This window comes from Corvus cornix, chromosome 2 (assembly GCF_000738735.6).
Source record: "Corvus cornix cornix isolate S_Up_H32 chromosome 2, ASM73873v5, whole genome shotgun sequence".
Taxonomy (NCBI): Eukaryota; Metazoa; Chordata; class Aves; order Passeriformes; family Corvidae; genus Corvus; species Corvus cornix.
The window spans coordinates 13,703,852-13,726,711 of NC_046333.1; positions in this window are offsets into that span (position 1 = coordinate 13,703,852).

The following is a 22,860-nucleotide window of genomic DNA, read 5'->3' on the forward strand; positions in this document are numbered from 1 at the left end:
GAGGAATCTGTGAGGAATGCAGACACAGAAAAAACCTCATCTATTTCTTATGCTGCTGTTGTACCAGCACACCCTGGCCTTCCAGACACAATTTAAAATTCAGCTTTAGCTTGGTAGAGGAAGGGTGAGGGTCAGAAATCCACAATGGGACTGACTTTGTGAAAGTAGGGTTTGTGTGTGTGCGGGTACATGAGAGAGGCACAGACTGGGTTTATTTGCCTTTAATTCATGCCCCTTTTCAAAAAGTAACTTGCATCATTTAAGTGTTTTTTCTATGTGTGCAGAAAGCAGCTATCATTTGGTGCACAGTCATTTTTTCATGCCCTCTTGTAATCTCTTCTATTTTGTATCAACGTCACACTTTCTCTTTTACATCTGCTGATTAATTCTGTTGCATTTATTTGTTTCTCTAAATGGAATTCAATTCATTCATATCCTAGGCTGCTTCTTGCCAGTGATTGATTTTTCTCTCTTAGATTTGTAAACCTAATTTTAATATTTTTCTGACCTTGGGTGTAGTATTATCTTTTGTAATTTACACTTTAATCAATTTTAAAAATTGAGACTGGAAGCTTGAGTTGGGATTACACAAAATCAGACTAAAGACATTGCTTTAATTTCTTTTCTGTGTGCAGTGCACACTTTCTAGGCACTTCTGAGGGCTGGACAGAATACTCTCTGAATGAGATGAAGAAAAACATCAAGCCCAGGAGCTTTGGAAGAAAAAAAATTGAGAGAAGTTTGGAAGACTGGTTTAAAGGCAGATGGATGGAAGAGGAATCTGTTTGCACCCTTCCAGATGATGCCAGGACCCACTTTCCTTGCAAACAGCTTCCCAAAATTCTGTTTTCAGATGGCATCTTAATGGATGGGATGGGCTTACATTCATAAATTGGGCTCTCAGTGCAGTGGCTGCACTGACATCTGTCAGGGAGGGAGAGATGACAGCCACGGGTGATAATAGCTTCAGGTATCCAATTTTAATCTGCTTCTTTGTTGGAATAATCCTTGTCTTAGAAAAATAAGGAAAGACATGAAGAGTGAGGGAGAAGTGTAAAATGTGAGTAAAAAGGTTCTCCCCTTACAGTCTTGTCACTATTACAGCCACTGGGATTTGGTTGCCTTTTCTTCTCCTTTATGCCCCAAAGGCATAAAAGGAATAAACTAGGTAGCAGTAACCTCAGCACAAAACTCATGACTCTCCTAGAGATTCACTCTATTGTGTAGCACATAAGATGTGAGTTAACAAGGCAACAAAGGAAACAACTTTACTGTCCCTCTGTTATTTCCTCTGTGGATTTCCCTGGGGTGTGTTTAGATTGTCAGTCCTTGGGACGAGGAACTGTGTTTATTTTTTATCGCCTATAGAACAGAATAGTATTGTTGGCAATAAAAGCTGGTGAATATTTGGGGGTGGAGGGGGAGCTGATATGAAAGGAGTTTTTAAAATTTGGTTATTTGGACTTTTGCAGCAGGTGTATGATATATTCCTAGTCCTGGTAATATTCTCATTTATAAGTACAGACCATACTGCTGGGGTCTTCGCTACAGTTAAAATGAGTTCCTCAGGTCTCTTCATTTATCTAAGGCACTACTTCTTTAAAGCTTTTAGAGAGAGTGAAAGACCTCTTTCTTGTGGAAATACACATTCCCATGCTCACTGTTTGAAGATTACAAGCCATCAAGAGGAATTTTAAGAGATTTGCAGGAGCTGCAGCCTTCTGCCAGGAGCCCAGAGCAGTTATCACCTGTGTTCAGAAAGCTGGAGAAGACATTACTTTTCACTGCTCCACCAATGTAATTCTTATTCCCACTTAGAATATGCTGAAGTCTGAGACCCCCTTCTGGGTACCCATCACATTTTATATCTTCTTTAGGACAAGGCCAAAGCTTTGTAATTGCTCAGCTGTAGCCAGGCTATTAAAAGCCAGTAGGTTCTTAGGAACAGGAATGTCTTTGCCTAAAACTTTTCATCTAATGGTGGTGATTTACGTTTTGCTTCATTCTACCAACCATCTGTTGTTTCCTGCTGGTGACACACGTCTTCCTCAGCTTTCTCAGTGTGTGGTACATTCAGGCTCTGCTCTGTGGTCCAGCGTAAACTGCAAGAACCATTTTAATAAGTGTTTATAAATAATATTTGTGATAATTTATTACTACATGATCAGTTGTAGTTTTCTGGCCTATCAGCTACAATGAAAGGCAAATTTACACCAGAGGAACCACTTTTGCATTTGCAGAGGAAGTTTAAGGCTGAGAAATCTTTTCTCACTTTTGCTTCTGTAACTCACTGAAGGTTAATATAATCCATTGCAGCATAACAAAGACTGAAAATGGCTATGTCTTGTTTTGGTGCCTGGTTGATGGTTTGCAAAAGTCTATTTTATCATCTGACTGAGTTAATTGTAATTTTCCACATATTTTTCCTCACTTTGAGAACTGAATAAAATCATATTAAAAATTGAAACCACTAAATGATGCAACCTGTTGCTAGCCAAAAGCTAAGTCAATACTATAGCCAGCAAAGTAGAAATAATTTTTCTTTGCACATCTCATTCTTTGTTTACAAAATAATGCACAGATTTTTTAATGAATAGTAGTATACAGAATTTAACAATTGTTCATTCTTGTTTTTTAAAGTCAGTTTGCATGAATAATTTTCTCATCTTTATGCAGAAATTTTCTGCATTTTTGTTGACTAAAATATTACTAATCTAATTTCTTATTAAAAAACTCATTTCCAGCATTGCAGCGCTGAAAGGTGCCACCAAGCATTTAGTCTTCAATTTACATACAATAAACCCTGTGATCTGATGGGGGATTTCACACAAGGATGGCTGCATGCAATTACGTGGGCAAAGAAAAAATTTCATCCAAGGATCTGCTCTACAACAGTTTCATTTGTTGGTCTCCCATTAAGAGTTCTATTGTTAAATTGCTTATTGATGTGGACTTAAGAGTAGAAAAATCTACGCAGTGTTGTCATACCAGGTTTTCAATGCTGTTTGCATTTTCCTTTTTTTTTCCTTTTTAATTATAATTTGCATTTGTTAGAAAGGGACAAAGTAAACAGATTGGAATAATTCGAGTTAACACTCATTGACAAGAAAACATTAAGCATTCTCCAGATGAAGCACCAGTCATGAAAGACAGAAGGATAATCCTAACATTCCAACTCAAGTAAATTAGTTTTTGGATATATATTCCAGCATTGCATGAAGCTGTACCAATTCTTAATACTGTCATAATAATATGCACTTTTAAATGCTGCCAGAAATCATGCTTACAACAGAGAGAGGATTCACTGTTTGTGTTTATTAATGTGGGAATATTGGAAGAGTATTTGATATTAAATGTCACAGTCTACAGTGATTGGAGCTAAACTGTAAAATTGATTGAGAAGGTTTGGGCAGATAAATGCAAATGGCACACAGCACTCCACACACTGCCATGGTGGAAGAATATCCTGATGTTACACCTCTGGCATTGCAGAACAAGTGCAACCATGTGAACCTGGTGCCACACCCTTGGAAAGGTGGTGAGAGAAAGTGGAGGGTACAGGACCAAGGTAAGCATGAGCCTGAAACACATTTGCTCCTTCTGAGTACAAGGGAGCCATTTGTACCTTGGCTGGCCCACTTTATTTCCCAAGCCAGGTTTGTTTGTCCAGAGGTGGGCAATTGGGGTGTGTTTTTTCTTAATTTGGTGCAGGTGGATACAAAATTCTGCCCCACCACACTGTGCCAACAGCACCATCATAGTTGCTTCTTAGAAGCTTTGACTCAAAAGCTGGCAGCTCACTGTGTATAGTGGCCAGGACACCTTTCCTTCAAACAGGATGGAGGAAAGCAGGGCAGGGAACTAACTACCTTGCCCTCTCTGTGCGTGAGGGAGCCATTATTGCAGAAGAAACCATTGCAGTAATGTTAATTTACTTAGCTCTTATATTTCTCTTGAATCAACTGGTGTGCTGTGAATTTCACAGTAGTGTCCTCTGCTGCACACAGTTTAAGATGCAGGACTCAGGCTGAGAAGGAGCACATGGAAACCTGACTTAAAGCTCTGAAGATATTAAAACAATTGAAAAAATGAAAAAAGAAAGTTACAGAGCAGCTAGTGTGACCTAGTGTCACCATGCATGTTCTTCCAGTCCACACTAAACCATAAGTGAAGTGTGGTTAAGGGTTAATCGCCCTCTAAATACTATGTATATTTCTTAAGTGGTAAATAATTTTCAATATTATGACATGTGATAGGTGATATTTGCATCCAGCTGATACAGTTTCAGCAAAGAGCTGACAGAACAGCAACAGTCCTTCTATTGTCTTGAGCTGATGTTGTGAGGCAGCAATGAAAGCAGTAGAGCTGGCAATGCAGTAACCTAATACAGAACACAGGCTTCTTCTTTTGTTAAACATCTCCCCCTAAAAATGCTGGCAAGTACACATTGTTTCCTTATCATTTTTTCCTCTTGAGAGATTTCAATTCCATTTACCCAACGGGCCCAAATCCTTCCTGAACACATGAGTTAGACAGTAAGGAGGATTACCAGAAATAGCTCAGACAATGACCAAAAGCCATCTTTCCATGCCTTTTCTTTCCAGCCAGCCACCCAACTTTCATTATCAAGGGGATGAATACCATATCTGACTGCATAATCAAAATCCAGTGACCTGTCAGAGCAGGCAGTAAAATTAAACTCTTTTGCTGTTTCCCTTTGACTAGGCTTCAGTTCTGGCACCCTTTTAACCCAGATTTCCTGACACATTGTAACTTGTAGACATTTAAGAATACAACCATTGAGCTAATATGTTTTAGATTGTGCCCTTATAGTATATATGGTATATTTAGTGTCATGATTTCTAGTAAAATTGAAGCACCCTGATGCCAAAGAAATAGCCTTTAATTTAAAGAGCATCAGCAGAGTGAAAGCATTTTGAATAATAGAAATTTCTGCCCAGTTTTTGCAGAAATTTTTCTGCCTGTGATATTTGCCAGCACATTCCTGATGAATGTCTAAGGTAAAAATGAATGCTCATTTGGATCTTGAATGTCATTCAATATATGGAAAGAACCACTGAATTTTCTTTAAAAATAGTCCCATGTTGTCACCATTGAAAAAAACTTTAATTTTTTTCTTCTCCCCCTCCAAATACATTACTTAGTGGATTAATGCTTGGCAAAGTTCAGAGAAAGTCATATGAGGTGCCAAAAGGGCACATTCTCCTGTTGCTAAGTCTAAACCTAAACTCTGCTCCTTAGAGCCAACTCTAGATTTTGTAAAAAATGAGGGAGTGATTATTTTTAAATACATTCTGGGGTGACTGGATGATACTGTATGATTTGTCTCAAGCTGGGACAAAATGTTTTTCCATACAGTATGTTTCCCTTTTTCCCCTCTTAACTGAGTCAAAAAAGTAGCATAGCTCAACACAGACATAATACTCTTTTTGTGGATTGGAAAGGGAAAACAGAAGGGCTAGTTTCACACCTCCAGGAAAACTGCGCTACCAAAAGGGGTCCCAGAGCAGGTGCCCTGGCAAGCCCCACATATCTCTATGGTTATTTGTCTCTGGGCATAGAAAGCAGGAAAATTTCTATGAGGAGTCCCCTCAAGGTTTTCTCAGAAGGTTACAGTATAGAGCTCCTCCACAGTCATTCCAGATTTCTGGGTTTTAATACTAAGTAGTAAGTACTGAGCTGACTTACTTTAACTATAGATTTTCTGCTCTTTTAGAGAGAGCATCTCAACAAAAAAATCTCGGATTCCTTTTATATTTTTTTTTCCTTTTCTCTTCTTTCATAAAGGTGTGAAGATGGTTACCTACCCAACCATTTTGCCCAAGGAGTATAAAAAATGATACCTTAAGAAACACACATTCTGAGGCTCCAAAATTGAGAAATGCCATTTGTCCCATTTATTAGCAAAATGTGAGAATTACAGAAGTCAGCCTATGAGCATGGTACCAAACAACAGCAAGCAGCAGACTGTCCCATATATGGTGTTAGCACTAGACCTAGATCTAATAACTTAACCAACTGTGTATTGGCATCATGGCCTGGAGACTTTAGTTACTTTTTTTTTATTTTTGAAATGAATGACTATCCAAATTTTTAGTACTGATAGCTTTCTAATTGGCTGATTCTTTTAGTATTTTCAGATTAGGCTGTGCTTCTTGGCAAGTAGACTTTTATAGACAAGTTCTTCACAGCCAGAGTTGCATCCCTACTTAGTGTGCAGAAGTAATATTTCCTGGACATCTATTTTGTGTGACAGAGAAGAAGCATCATAAGCTAGTGGAAGTTATTAATTTTTAATATTTTATTTCAAATTTTAAGGTGTGCAGTTGCTGGATAATGAAAAATTCTTGGAAGCAAGCATTTTGGGGAAAATGTACATGAATCAGAAGGATGCTTATTTTGTATTTTCACTTCCTATGATCTTCAGAAAATGCTGACTGCAGTCAGCAATGTTGGCAACAGTCCTTTTTCACAGAACCCTTGAAGTATTGCAATACTTCATTGCCCGCAACTGCCAGCCAGGCTTTTAATAAATTAGTCCTGAAGGTAGAGATAGATTCTGGGGAGATTCTGAGGTCAGAAGAGACTGCTATAATAATCTAGTTTATTACCTAACTTCCTTTTTAACACCGACTGTAGAATTTCATTCAATACTTCCTACATCAAACCAGTTTGTGGCTGAAATCAAGAAAATCTTTCAGAAAGACATCCAGTTTATATTTAAGATGATAAGGGGCAGAGAATTCACCACATCCCTTGGCAATGTCCTTAGTTTTTAATTGCTTGTACTGATAAAAATTTATATTATCGTCAGTCTGGAGTCTGCTAACTTCATCTTTAATGATCTTGCTGTGCCTTTTTGTTTGCTCAGTTAAAGGCAAAATTACATAGACATAATTTTACACACCAAATATGACTCAATAAGACCTCGGTTCCAAATGAGAAACATTAGCCTTGAGTCTCAGAAGTTCTGAACATGGAAAACCTGAGCACCCAGGTGGTATAAGAGGAGGGAGGAAGACAGGAAGAGCAAAGCCCAGTATGATGTTACATGCTAAACTTCCATCTGCAAACTGGATGCAGTCAAAAATAGAGACCAATTTTGAAAATCTGGCCTGTAAATACCACAACTAAGAAATACACTTTCAAGATATTGGCTGCTGTCAGGTTAGCATTCTCTTGATGCTTCAATATCTTCTTTTTAATGTTTTTTTGATGTTTCTGTAACTAAAACCAGGCTTGTGTAACAAAGAGATGGTTTGCAGGCTTCTAGTCAGTACTGTGACCTAGAGATAATTCTTAATGATATTTCTGTTTGGTATAAAATCACAATGTGTTGTCACCTTGAACCTACCATCCTCTCATAAAGGGCTTTAATCTTATTTTTCCTGTTGAACATTCTCATATCCCTTTGTAGTCAAATCGTAGGATCTGACTGAAGCTGTTTTCAAAGAAAGAAACATATCTGGTAACTGAAAATTTAAATTTGATTTGAAAACCTAATATAAATATTTTGTATTCTAATAAATTTTTATTTTTTTGTACTGAGGACAAAAAGGAGAACAGGAACTTCAGCTTGAAGATTAAAGTCAAGATAAATGCCTAAACCAAAGCCAGTACTCCAAAACCATTTTTCCCTTTTCTTTGCTGCCAAGTATTTTTTCTCTAAACTAAGAGGAATATTTGCCATTGCAGTGATAAAACTGTGAGCAGCAGAGTTCAGTCACGCCAGGGAGAGAATATGATACTTTACATGAACTTGTCAAGGTAATGTCAATTAAAAAAAAAAAAAAAGAGAGAGAGAAAGGGGAAAAAAGAGGCACAGAGTGACTTTTTAAATCTTTCACACAGATCTTATCTATTCATATCCCAAATCAAAGCAACGCTGATTGCTCTATCAAGTGTAATATATAATTAAGGCAATTCAGTCCTAAGGTTTGGGGTTATCGCAGTTCTTTTGATTTGAGTCACTGATTGTCTTAGTGAAAGAACTGGTTGGAAGTTTTTTGACAGAGAGGTTTTCATCTTCATGAAAAAAACCCATCTGTCAAAAGAAAAACTTTGCATTGAGGACAAAGCCTACAGAATAATCAATAGCCCAGGACTTACAGCACTCCCAAGAGCATGGTAGTGCAAGTCCCTGCTCCCAGCTGGAGAAATGCCCAAACCCTGGAGCTGCTGGCTGGCCAAGACTGGGCCAGGCGCTCTCTCCTCTGGCCTCCATTTAAATTGTATTGCAACAAACACCCAACTTCTGGGCTGCAAATTCAGTCCCTCAGTCTCTCTGGCTGGTTTTGGTTTGGCCCTGGTATAGGGGTGAGAAAGGTTTGAATGTTAAGAAAGCACTCTCTAACACAGCACATGTAAGCTCTGAGATCTTTGTGAACTCGCCTGCCCTGAAGCTTGACCTCTGCAAGTCTCTTTGAATGTTCATTATACGAGAGGCCCAGAGCACACATGAATTCCAGCCTTTCTGTAGCACCCGTGAGACTGGAGGAGCTGGGCGTATGCTCACACTTTCTGTGCTCATTCCCACCGTCACGAGTCGGGGTGTGAGCCGCACGCAGATTTTCGTACCCTTTATTGGTGAGGGCGCAGACATTTTGAGGAAGGGACTGTGCGCGCCTGTTACATGTACAGTGTGCTTAAAGCTACACATTAGCAGGATACAGTCAGGCTGAAAGGTGTTAGTGGCTGCCAACAGGGATGTTCTGGCTCCAACGAAAATAACAATCCTTGTTAAAAATAATGGGTGTGCCAAGCAATCGGCCAGGCTACACGAACAAAGCAATCAAGCCCCTTTATGAGGTAAAAGCAGCTGGTGGCTGAGGAAATACCAGCGGCACTTGGATGCGGCTTTACGACACAGGAGCTTTGCAGCAAGGAGCTGACGGAGCCCGTTCCTTCCTGCCCTCCTCCCTCCCTCCAGCCCCTTCCCACAGGCTGCTGCCCCTCAGCGCTGGCTCTGCTGTGAGCTCAGCTGGCCTCAAATGGGGTAAACAGAGCGGGGTCAGAGAGGCCAGGGGGGACAGGGTCTCCCAGAGCTGTGGCTGCTACCAAGAACACATCAACAGAAACAACATTGAATCTGCAGTCTTATATTACATTGATTTTTTTTTTTCTTTTCCATTTCTGGTGGTTCAGTATGATTTTTTTCATAGTGAATGGAAAGCAATAAAATAATGCAGTTTTTCTATTATCTTTAGTATAAGAATTTAGTGCCTCATAACACATTTTACTGAATGTACGACTGAGAGAAAGGAAATCATAAATTCCTATCCCAGCCATGCTGCTCGCTAGGAGGTGTGTCTGTCATGTGCACTCCATTCAGGGTGGGATTTACATTCTCTAACTTGAGTTAGTCAAAAGTGTGTAGGATAAGTTACTCATATAAATGTAATCCTAAATCAGCTGAGGGAGAAATGCCTACACAAAGTACTCCTGCCTGCCCTAAATAAGGGTTCAAAACTGGGTGCTAAGACTGGGCCAGCCTTAAGGAAAACTTATATGATTGGCAGCTAAATTTTAGAGTATTGAAGATAGGTGTGATGAATTTCACCCTTTTAATCTCAAAATCTTGTCCTACTTAAATTTAAACCAAGATTCCTTTGTATTTCAGTGGGATGAGGGTGTGTCCTTTACATGTCTCTTTAAGAGCATTTCTTTCTCACATTTCAAGAGGAAGGCACAGTAAAGTCCCTGAGACCCTAGATCCAGAGGAATACCTTCCCCGTGTCCCTGTAACCATGTCCCATGTTACACTAGCAAGGGCTGCACTGGTTAGTGTTAAATGGGAGAAAAAGCAAGTCACCTTGCTTTTTGGTACATTTGTTCCTGATCTTTATCTACCTCACAACTCTGGTACTTTGGAAATGTAATTAATATTTATTAAATGCTTCCTATGTGGAAGGTATGAAAAACTCCCTGTTTGTTAACAACAAACACCTAAAAAGTGAGCATTGAAAGCTTACTCCTAATCATACTTGCTACTGCTGTATTATGGAGGAGATAGAAAACCAACATAAATCATTACCAGCCTGACAAACCATGCAGCCCCAATCACAGAAATGACACAATTCCAGCAGGAAGCCATCTTAAAAAAAGAAAAATTAAAAAATATTAAATAAAGTCTTTTGTTCCAAAAAGTTATATTGAAATGCCACCATCTGCTTTAACCTCCAAACAGTGAGGAAATTTAGCATCTGAAAATCTCTCCTTGACTCATCCCATTGTGCCCTGTAAATGGAAAACCTATTTGCATCTAATAGAACAAGGCATGCCAATAGAAATCTCATATCTATTGGCAAGTTGTGTAATTTCTATAGCTATATACTAGATCCAGATGCTTTGGCAAGGGATATCTTCCTTCAGGAGTACTGCCGGAGGGAGCCTGTATTGATCGCCTTTGCAATTATAGATAGGACCATGGCAATCACTAAAGACAGGGAAACATTTTAATTCTGCATTGTGTAGGCTCATTCTTGTTTTTAAAAACAAACAAACAAAATGCATCTATTTCTCTTGTCTGTTAAATTTTAGGTGTATAATTTTAAAAAAAAAGTATTCAATGGGCTATTAAGGAAGATCGCAGTGTGTCCTGCAGACATTTCCAGTCTTCACAAAAGACATTCAACAGTTAAAATAATTCAAGGAAGGTCCAGCCCAAAATTCCAATAAATAACTGCAGATCAAGACACTGATTGTCTTTAGACTCTTCCCCCAACCCTCACTAATAAAACTTTGGCTACCTAGGTTAATCAACAGCCTGGCTGCCACATCGGAGCAGACCAAGAAATCTGCCAGGTCACTGGTGGCTATTCCTCCACTGCATACACATTTGCCTTTGTGTTCAGAGCCTGTGACTAGACACAAGTCAGACTAATTTGTCTTAATTCAATTCAGTTAGAGGGGGGCAGCTTCTAGATGGGCTTATATTTAACATTCAGCAAATCAATTTATCATGAGCTTTTGGCTTTACAGGCACATCTTAAACTGACATAAGTAGATGGCCCATGCTGTGGCTTCTTCTGGCACACACAGATCCAATTCAACATAACAACATCAAGTCTCATTTGAAGACATTTGTAATAATCTCTTAAGTTTTAAGTGGTAATTATGATATTTAGTAGTCTTTTAACCTATATCTCTAGATTTCAGTAGACAAATTGAACAGGGTTTGTCAAGATGCTTGGGGAACTGGTATTTAATCTTAGCAGAAATGCTCAAGGAAACCAGATGATCCATGGACATTTCCTACCTGTTTTATCCTCATTTTATTCTACTTCAGTGATGATTTATTCCTTGATTTGAATGCACTCACTAATGGCAATGAGTTTAGTGCACACAAGTCTAACTTTGCCTGATACTTTTCCTTTTCAGTGGTATAATTAGCATAATGTGTTTAAAAGCTATCAACCTGACTCTTCCAAGTTATTTACCTTGGAGTATGCCACTGACACAAGGCAGTTTTGCTCTAACTTGCAGGCTTGGCAGAAAAAAAGAGCCCCAGCTGAGAACAGCATTCCCAGCCTCAAGAGAATGTAGCCATTGAAAAAGTGATAGGAGGGAAAAAAACCAGGGAGTGTTACCTTCTTTACTTGGACTATCTGAGAAAATGTAAGTATCACTACTTTAAATTTTGCCCATGTAGCATGAAATGTGAGGTCTTTCCCTTAGGTAAGTTACATATACAAAAAGAAGTAATGACATTACAGAATTTTTTTCTGTAGGCAACTTTCTTATTTTGAGAAACCTTGAGTTCTGCTGTGTCTTTTAGTAAATGACAGTTTGCTATAGGGAAATTACTGAATTCTACAAATAATCACAGAGTGTGCCGGATACAGTTTATTAGCTTGATCTTTCATATTTAATTGATGTTTGCTGTGAAAATAAAGTTCAGCCAAGCAGAAGGGGAAAAAAGTATGTTGTGCCACATTAATTTTAGTTGTACAAGCACATAAATGGCCATGTGATCATTCCATAGGTTAATTTCAAACCCCTGAGAAAGGCTCCGTCTGGCTTTTTTTTCTCGTTAAAACTTCATATTAATAAATAAAATTGAGTTTTCATGCTTTGCTAGAAAGTCAAACCTCAATGACAGGAGGGTATTACTGCTTGTCTTGACGACTCTGCCTTCATTTTTCCCTGGGCACCTTCTAGGTAAGGCAAAATACTGTGCCCCTGTGGCTTGAACTCCATGTTTTCTAAAATATGATAGAGAGAAATGTTTTTCAAATGGAAATATGATATTGTTGCTGTGTTCCAGAAAAAAAGTTACAAACAGCAGAACAGAATCACAAAAGAACAGGGCCAACATCGTTTGACACAAATGAAAATCTTTCAGTTCACATCAATAGGCTTTAATCAGACCAGTATTTCCTTATTTCCTAGTTTTGTTTAGAAACATCCTTTAGACTTAGAATGAGATCTAAACACTTTTCTCCCTCCCCCTTCATATTTATGATCCAGGCTTTTGTAATAGCAGCATTTTCCTGCAATGCTGGCAGAATACCAATGAAATATTTCTTCCCATAGTGACACATACAACCATCCTTGAGTGGGAGGAACAGTATTTACAATATCCTACTAGACTCCCTCTTTAGCTTACTAGGTTCCTTCATCTGTGTCTTATGGCTTATTACCAAATGCTGTGAGAACACATGGAACACCTACACCTCACTAGAAAGACAAACTGAATGTCTTAAAACACAAAGTCTTTCAATGACTGACTCACAAATTACCACTTGGTGAATAGGGACTTTATTGCACCTACACTGTTGTGCCAAATTCCAGTTGACAGTGACACAGTAGATAAGTTCAGATGAAGGTGTTTACTGGTGGATAGGACAATAAAAAACTCGTGGCTGAAATGTTTTGAACTCCAGGACGTTTTCCCAGCTTCATTCTCTCTAAATTCTCAGCATGGCAGAGTTATCCAGCAGCCAAGCCGGTTGTATGTGGGTACTCAGTATATGGGACTTTGTAATGCATGTTTGTTTTTAAGGCATTGCTACGGCTGTTACTCTGATAGCAGTCAGGGTTTCTGGTAATAATCAGTGAATCCGAAGTCAGAACAAAGGTGCTAATGTGGTACCAAGTTCCTGAGTAAATAAACAGTTGCTAAACAAAATCTTTTCGACAGCATTGCATGTCTGTGTCAACACTGTGTTTCCTCCATGAGTCATCTGGTCAGCAGCACTCCAGCTACATGGGAGAGGTCACCCACTTTCTACAGCTCTCTGCCGAAGACTGAAGTTTTGTGACAGAATATACCACTCAGGATTTCCTGTGAGCCACAGGAGTTGCATTTTTTGGCAGGATTAGAGAAAAAAGTCAGGTTAGAAAATCCTGATGGGCATATTTGAAGAGGAAAAAAGACATGAAACAAATGCTGTTAGTGCCAGCCTCAGCGTCCATTAGCTAGTCTTTATCACCCAAGCATAGAGATATAGAATTTTAATACATGGGAAGGATGCCTCAGATATTTTTTATTCTGCAGATTAATAGGAAATTACTAATATATGGGGGGAAAAAGGACATCCACACAGGTACTCATTTGTTTATTTCAAATATCCAGCACTTCAGAAAAAAACACAGATTTTTTTTTTTTTTTATGTTCAGAACTGGATCCAGAAACAGGAGTTACCTACTTTCTAGCTCAGACGTAATGGAATAGCCATTCTCTTGAGATTTTTTTTTTTTAATAAAAACACAAAACTCCTTGGTTTCATATGATGATTGCTGGTAATTAAGAGATGTAGAAAGCATACAATCAGTTCATCTGATAGGATTATCGCCAAGGCAGTTTGAAAGAGCTTGCAAAAATTTTGCAATCTGTGTGTTTGTCCTGATTCAACTTGAACCTGAACTCCAGGGTCTGCTTTTGAATGTCCTCTCAACTCATTATCTTTTCTTATCTCTTGTTAAGATGCTTTCCTGAGTCCAAGCAGAGATGTTCAGCCTTTTTCTAATAGAAATACGGTAAATGTCTCCTCTGTCAACATAATGCAAGATTCTTGAAAGAATCACTTCACAAATTTCAAACTAATAACTTATTATTTTTCACTGATATAGCACATAGGTGGATAATGTTCCATCACCAGTGACTATAATCACCTTCAGCCCCAATTCAGCATCCCAGGTTCTGGCTTGATTAAGTATTTGTCACTTCAATTCCATCTTCTCCTGACAGAGATAACTTTATTTTAAGCCAAACTGCCGTACTCCAGAGTTCAGGAAGGACATGAAAATGTCAGGTAATAATCCCTCCTCAATCTTGTGTGTAGGTAACACTGCTAATATGCAGAACCATTAGTACGTTGGCATGAATTTAGCTTAATCATTTGCAGCAATTCAAGCTTTATTAAGATACCTTAAAGCTGATCTGCATAAGCTTCTCCCATCTTTACATGCTTTACTCTGCTTTCAGTACTTAACAAAAGGCACATTTAATCTTGCAAATTCTCCTGAACCTTTGTAACATTATTTTAAATGAATTTCATCAGTCATTTGAGCACTTCATAAAAGCAAATTTTTTTTTTTTTTCACAAGGAAACAACCTTTTGAAAAGTAATCCGGCTCAAAACAGGATGTCTATGTGTTTATTGCCATCTCTGGATGTTGGAGACTGTCGTGCTTACACTATTATTCATGCAAATAAATAGAAAAACTGCCATATCAGACAGATACTCAAAAGCCAAATGATACTTGTGGAAACTGATCAGACATTAGTAATAAATAGTTTTATGTTCTCTCATTTCCATCTGTCTTTGTCTTTAGAAGGATAATATCTGGTACCTCATTCTCTCTCCAAGTTGAAATATCAAGAATGAGAACATTCACCTCAAGAATTAAAACTTCAGGAAAAGAGAAGATGCATTATCTTTTCAGCATGTTTATAGAACATGTTAAACATTCAACATGTTTAAAGAAAATTATCTTTAACATGTTTATACTGTGAAGGGGCTAAATGTAAGGTCTCCAAGGCCTTTGTCACGTTGAAGACGAAATTGAATTTCTATCTACATCTTCTATTAGTCACTCCCATCTTTTTACTGTAGCAGGATGGAATTATTGGTGTACTATATCCATCCATCCACCCACCCAACTATCTTCTCTGATTTCTTTCATCTTTTGAATCATTGTTTTTCCTTCTACAGCATAACTCAGTAGCAATATTCAGTACTCGTTCGCTTTCTTGTTACTTAAATGTACTTGCTTGAGATGCATGACACCTGCCATGTCTGTACTTTCAATAGTGATGACTAAACACAGCCAAAGGGCAGTTTTGTAGCTGATGAGTCAATTTATCTGCAGGAGTAAATGACACACCCTTGCCCATGAGTTAAGTCTTTGTAAATAGTGAGCACTTCAGAGGTGAAGACATTTTTTGGGTTGAATACTCCAATTTGGTGTACAGTACCCAGCTCCTTTATGATGTGGCTGCAAACACTGTGCTGCTTCTGTGCTTATTCACACAGAATCTGCTTGTATTTCTGAAATCTTTTAATCTGAACAAGATCTCTCTTGAAAATATTGATCTTCTCTCTTTGCTTTCCCTCATTATGTTTGTAGCCTGCCTCCAACTGCAACATTAAAAGCAAATATTTTACTTTCAAGCTCACTATCCAAGAGCAAACTAATGGTTTCTAACTCATACCTTGGTTGAATTCAAGTTGGTTCCTTGAATTCAGGTTAACACAGAATTGATGGGATAATATTTTCTTTGTGGGAATTCAGACCAACGTCATAATCACCTTTTTCTCAACAATCTTTTAGAGTGACATGAGGTTCTGCTCTGAGAGTTTATTTTCAGTTTGTCATTCCTGAGCTTTATGGCACGGTTAGTTTGCTTCACACTTTCTTATTGGCTCCCATGGCTCTTGCCATGTCATCTGTACTTATGTGGTATCTAACACGGACCAGCAGTTACTGCTCATTATTTATTCCTTTCATCATTTCCCATGCTTTTTTTTTCCAGAGCTGTAGCAACAACTATGAGATCCTCTTCAAAACTGCCAGGGCTTTAACAAAATAGCACAATAACACTTTTACTTTGTCTTTCACATTTCCATATACCACAGTTTCCATTTCTCGTGACTGCAAGTATTTCAACATTGTGAAGCACTGGAGCCTGCAACAGCTGCTTCCAGTAGCATTCTTGAAGTTCCACAGAATTAAGTAGGACCTCATAGTCAAGACTAATTTTCACTCTGCCTTACACACATCAAATTCCCTAAGCCCGAAGAAAAAAAATCTCTAAATATTCCAGAAGTAAACTGAAGTGTGCTGTGAGTGACTCACAGAGCCCAAAATGCCATTTTTGTAAAGTAAACCTTAACTTAAAAACCTCTTTTCTGGCTATCACTTTGAATAGCTCTGAGGTGTAGTAGAAGGCATTTCTCTCCCTCCACACTGAGCAGAAGACGTGTAACTGTCTTAATTGTTAAATCAAAAGTTAGGAATAATTTTAAAAGATAGAATTCTTTTATTTGGTGTTTCAAACACATCTTTTTCCTTGCAAGAGCATATTTTTTTTCATCTTCTTACTTGCTTCACAAAGCCATTAGAATTTAGTGATGAAAAAGTATTTAGCAAAGATTAAGTATCTGGAATTCAAAAAGCATCTGTGAATAAGGGATCAAATTTAATATCATTGAGATTAAAACTTTTTCAAGAATTGATTCTAGATATTTCTGCTCTAGCTTTGTAAAAGAAAGAACATGAAAGGCCAAATTCTCCATTGATACAGATTGGTATTGCTTCATAGAATGGAGATGCATTCCAATGAACATGAGCTGAATATCTGGCTTTGAGATTTAAACCAGTGTGTATTAACCCTATGTGTTTATTGGCCACACACTTCCCACTGGTATGTGCTGATGTGAATACATTAAATTAACTACTATTGGGAGACATGAATCCTTACAATATAAGCTATTTTCTTGATGGAAGTTGTCATGGTTTAATCACAGCCAGCAACTAAGTACCCTGTTCCCCTGCCCCCAAGGGATGGGGAGGAGAATTGGAAAAAAAGGTAAAAGCCATGGGTTGAGATAAGAACAGTTTAATAATTGAAATGTAATATTAATGATGATAAAATCATAGTGTAATGAAAAGGGATTCAATGAAGGGGAGGGGGGTGCAGAAGGAGAGAGGGAGAGAGAGATAAAATCCAAGGAAGACAATTGAGGCACAGTTTTTCACTGCCTGCTGATTGATGCCCAGATGGCTTCTGAGCAGCAATTGGCATCTCCTGACCAACTTCCCACAGTTTATGTACCTCACCTTCTGGGATATGGAATATCCCTTTGGATAGTCTGGGTCAGCTTTCCTGGCCGTGGGCTTCCAGCTTCTTGTGCACCTCTTTGCTAGCAGAGCATGAGACACTAAAAAGTCCTTGACTTAGCACAAGCACTCCTCAACAAGAACTAAACCATCAGTGGTTATCAACATAATTCTCATATTAAATCCAAAAAATGCAGCACTGTACCAGCAAGTTAACTCTATCCCAGCTAAAACCAAGTCAGAGGTACAAAAAAATATTTAAAAAAAAAAGTATATAAAAAGAAAGCATTTGGGAAGTGGAGAGTCTAAGAATCTAATGCAGTGTGTTCCTGTTATGATCCAGTTTTAAGGTTCTTAGAAATGCCTCTGCCCAAATTAAGGTGCAAACAAGACCATATGCCAGTGACGATAGTAAGGGTTTTATTTGATGGTAAATATGAGAAAGAGAGAGAGAGAAAGAGAGAGAGAGAAAGAGAGAGAGAGAAAGAGAGAGAGAGAAAGAGAGAGAGAGAAAGAGAGAGAGAGAAAGAGAGAGAGAGAAAAAGAAGTAGAAGATAGTTGGGGGGAGCAGAAAGAGTGACAGGGACAGAATAAGTAAACTATCACCACTCCGTGGATCCCAACGATGTTCGTTGATCCTCTCCAGCTGGTCTCTTGGTGGTGAAGGTCCCCCCAGAAGGCACAGAGTCCGATGGATATATCTGCTCAGGCTAGGTAGGCATGCCTGGCCATGTCCCCTGGGGTGGGGGGTCAGTCTCTCACAGCAGACTCTGGGTCTGTTGCACCACGTGCAGTCCTGTGGGGCCAAGCCTCTCACATAAATGTCCTGTGGATGTGCCCTGTGGGGTTGGGGCTTCCACAGCTGGGCTGGTTTGTGTAATCGGAGGATGGGTGTTTATTGCCTCTCACCAGAGGTTGCACCATGCACCCAAAACCTCCTCCTCCCCCCTCGGTTGGGGGGAGTCTGTGTAAACCTGGCTTCTGTGAGCTGTGTTCTCCCCCCCACCCAAAACTCAGCTGGGAATAGTTGTAGCTGGTGGCTTTGGCCTTTTGTGGATGCACACCTTTCCCTCAGCCTGAGATGATTGAACAATGCATTTCTCTTTATCTAATCAACAATTTGACTTTCAGTTCAAAGTCCCACTCTTCAGGGAGGCTTCTTCGGTTGTAGCTTCTTTATAATGAGCAAAACTTTATACCAATGTTTGAGGCATGAACTATTTTCAGTCTCTGACAGCTCCAGAGTTTCTCCAGGTGGGAAGTAAACTTATTGGATCAGTGTATTTGTCCTAATGGGGGTGATAGGTGTTTTATGTGTTAGTTTTCAAGTGTGTGTCTGAAAGCAAAGTTGGCTGAAATGACAGTACCAGAAATCTACATGTGCATTATCATATTCAATATGAGAATAGAAGTAGATGAATCCTCAATGGTTAATGACCTTGGAGGACTCTGAGTATGAGATTCAAATAAATTAAAAACCTTGGTGGCCTTCATAAAGGGAAATAAATGACAAGCGAGAAGTGGAAAATAAAATGATAAAATGCATGTGTTTGCTTTGGCTGGCCTTCCTTTTTTCTTTTTTTTTTTTTTTTTTTAAATTGCATTTTTATTTCCTGCACAGATAACCAAAAGAAGTTTAAAGCAGACTTTATGAGAAATGGCTTGACTTGTCTTTATAACTAGCAACTTTTCAAAAGTAGTCTTCAAATCACAGACTGATATGATGAGTGAATCTCAAATAGCACAAAGATATTTGCTTATTGCTCCCCATGGTAAACTGATTTGTTATTTGTTTTATTATTTTATTTGTTTTATTTTTTATGTTGTAATTATATTGGTTCCTGGACATCAGCTCAGAAGTGAGCTGTATTACAGTGAGAACCCAGGACAGTTTCAAGAAAGTGCTGGGTAAACTGATGATTCAACAATCCCCTATTGTTTCTTCCTACAGCTGACATATTTTAAGATAAGAGCAAGAAGAAAAAATGTCTTTAAACTATTTGTTATATCTTGGTAAGCAGTGTGAAGCATTGTCGCGTATGTGCAGTGCTTGGATGGTTCAGTCACCTTTATTCCTTTCTCTCAACCCTGACAAATTTGTTTACATATTTAACAGGTTAAGAATGAAATTCACATGGGAAACATTTCTACAGGAACTGTTCTCACTAAACTCAAGTTATACATGATACCACTGTTTCTTGTGTGTTTTGGGTTTTGCTCTCTGAAAGAGGCATTTACACAGTCACCAAAACCCATAAGTCAATGTATTCCCCAAACTAAAACTTGCTGGCTATTCTGATGTTCTTCCTGCCCCTTTCTAAAATGTTGGTGTGCAAGAACAGAACACTTTTTCACTCTGAGAGAGTTAAATTCAACGTAACAGGTCCTAGCTGTTTATAGCAGATTTATTCTGCAGTAAATGCCCCTTTTCACGTAACTCAATTAATTTGGTAGACTTGAAAAGAATAAAAGACCTACTGAATAATTGTCCTAGAGACTAAAACATTTAACTTGAAAGTCATATGACAATTGCCAGGGACTGTGTTTGTAGACACAGTGAAGTAAGAATTCCTTTAGGAAAAAATGAGATTTTAATTATTGACTTCTAGGAAGACATGATTAACAAGGGCTTCTCATCCTCAGTTATCAAATCCCAAGTGTCTGCTCCTGCATCTACTGTTTCTTAAGTAAAATCCCCAAACTTCCTTCCAGTTCTCAGAGCAGCCTCATTAAATCAACTGTAGTTAAACCTTCAGTAGATTAGAACTGGTTAGGGGAATGTAGATGTAACACTTGATTACCTTTCTAAAGCTGATGACACCAATTGATTTTTAGAGATTGGTCAGCCAGCAAGCCACCTCCTCCCCACCCCCAGTTTTCCCAAGAACAGGAGTTAACCCATGCATTTAACAGGCTTGCAGTAAACAAGTTATTCTGCTCACAGGTGATTGCTGGAGTTTTTTCTCAGAATAAGAAAGCCCTACAAGTTCTGTGATCCATCGATACTGTATGGTTTATATTATCTTTAGAAAAGACACGCTACCAGGGAAAAAATATTGTATATCCTCTCAGCAGGGGACTTTGAGCTGTTTAGCACTATGTAATTGGATCTAGGACTAATCCTTAACTTTGATGAGGCCAAGAGGAGTTACATTACTGCTACTTCCACCACATTAATGATAGACAAAACACTTAAACACGCTGTCTAACACTTGATTGTAAAGGACTAAATGCATTTCAGAGTCAAGTTTTGGTTCTATAATATGCCTTTGGATAATTCTTGTTTTCTTTTGGTCAGTACACATATGATTTCTATCATTTGAAGCACACAGTAATTTAGCAAGAGTAATAAACAGTGCATTCAAAAATAATCATATTACTTAATAATGATGTGCCTTAGATCAATTTTGTAATAGTCTGCCTTTATTATGTAACAGATAAACAAAAGGAATATTTAAATCAAAGAACTGTCTGCTGCTTTAATACAAGGTAAAACTTCATCCACTTTGTAGAATTCACTGTTGGTATTGCATTTCTTGGATTGGCTGCTTGTCTAGCCATTGTGGAATATTATTGTAAAGCAAGTTAGAGGGAACAGAGCATTATTCCTCTATACCTTATTTGCTGTGGGATTAATTATCAGGCTGATTTTAATATTTGGTCACTAACAAGGCCTTACATAGTTTAATTCGTCTTTTCAACATGGTTATTTGATAGCTTATTCACAGGTTGGTTTGGTTTTTTTTTTATTTTGGTCATCTTCCAAGTTTTTTTTCATTTGTCTCATATGTAGTCTACAAATGTTTTATATGGCTCATATACGTTTACACAGTAGGTGCCCAAGGCAATGAAGATTCACTAGAAATGTAATAATTTGTGAACCAACTATACAATTTCTATGCTCAAGTTATATTTGCAAAATCTTTTGAGTAGTTTATTTCATTTTAAAAGCTTCATATGTTTACTTGAATTATCTGCTTAATGAAGGATGCATTTAATGATGACAACTGGTTCTTTTCTCCTAAGCACATTTCATGTTAAGGAATTCTCACATACATTAAGAAAGGAAATTTTTTTGCCCACTCTCAAAATTCAGTGTTGAAAGAGAATAATAATGTTCAGCTTTGACCAAGAATTTCTGGAAACATCTGTTTCTCTAATAGAAAGTATCATGGCCTTTGTTGTCCACACAATTCCATTTTACAGAAGATCTTGCCTATGAAGCACCATGTACTAGGCTTCCTAGAGCACAATTTTTCTTACTTGGAAGAATAAGAGTAGGGTTAGTAGTCTCTTGCCAGTTTTGAACCTATAGTTCAAGGGAGTCTAGGTTTTTCAAACTTAGATTGTAGCACTAGAACAGCTTCTCCAGTTTTTGAAGTGCCAGCTTAATGAATCATTCCCCACAAAATAGTTGCTTCTGACATTCCAGCCAAAGCCCTGCTGCTCTTGCAGGAGCCTATATGCTTTTATCTTGCACATTGGTCTGAGCTGCAAAAATGTTCCAGTTTATCACATACTGTTCTGCACTGTCACTTAGAAATATGCTTGTGCTTGCCGAGTGAATATTGATAAGATACCTTGAAAGTGTGATAAAAATGGGGCAAAGAGAAGATATCTTTCAAATTTGATAAATAAAGTCTTTAAAATAGTGATAAAGGACTTCTGAGAGTCCATTATTGAGAATGAATTCTCAGAGGTGTACATGAAGTTGGGGGCTTATTGTTTGGTCATGTGCTTTCAAAGGTTTAGGGCTTTTACTCTGTGTTCTAAGAAAAAGCTCTTTGAAGGTCATGTTTGAATTCAAAGCTATACTTATTGTCTGTTTTTCCATGCTATCTACATTACTGTTGCATATCGCATTTGGGAGCCCAATAGCTCCTGAAGGTAATATTTTCTAATTCCACTTATCCTACCCTCTGGTGTAGCATTTGTCAGTGCAGGTTTGTGTCTGCAGGTGTTGATAAGGTAGAAAAAGCTACCTGACTAACATTATTATATTGCTTATTTTTTCATAGGTAGTTTGAAATGATTATCACTGCTGGACTATAGTCATGTGCTAAAAGATAGCCTGCCCTCCTTCTGCTATACCACCCTCAGTACTTTAAAGCTGAGGTAGCTGTGCAGATTACCTGGCTGTGAAAAATCTTACAGTAACAGAGAGTGGGAAGGAGGGAAGAAACTGGGAGAACAGAGATGGGAAGGATCTGCTTTTCACTGCTGGTGTTATTCTTGTACTGAAGGCTGTGGCTCCTTGTTGAGCTATCTTAGTGGGCAATTAATCTCTTGCTGTTAGAGCATCACTGAACATAACCACTAAACTACTGACGGTAACAGAGGTCACAGAAAAAAGGGAGCACTAAAACTGAGCTGTAAAGCCCTCTACAGTTGATTTTACTCTGCGAGATGTTGGACTCCTCACCTGCGATCCTCAGCAAGAGAAACCTGTGGGCCCTCCAGCCCTGAGACATACCTACCCTGAGAGTGGCATGACTGGCCTTGATGAGGGGGTCACCCTTGTAGGACCAAACGTAAGGGGTGCCTGGCTTCATG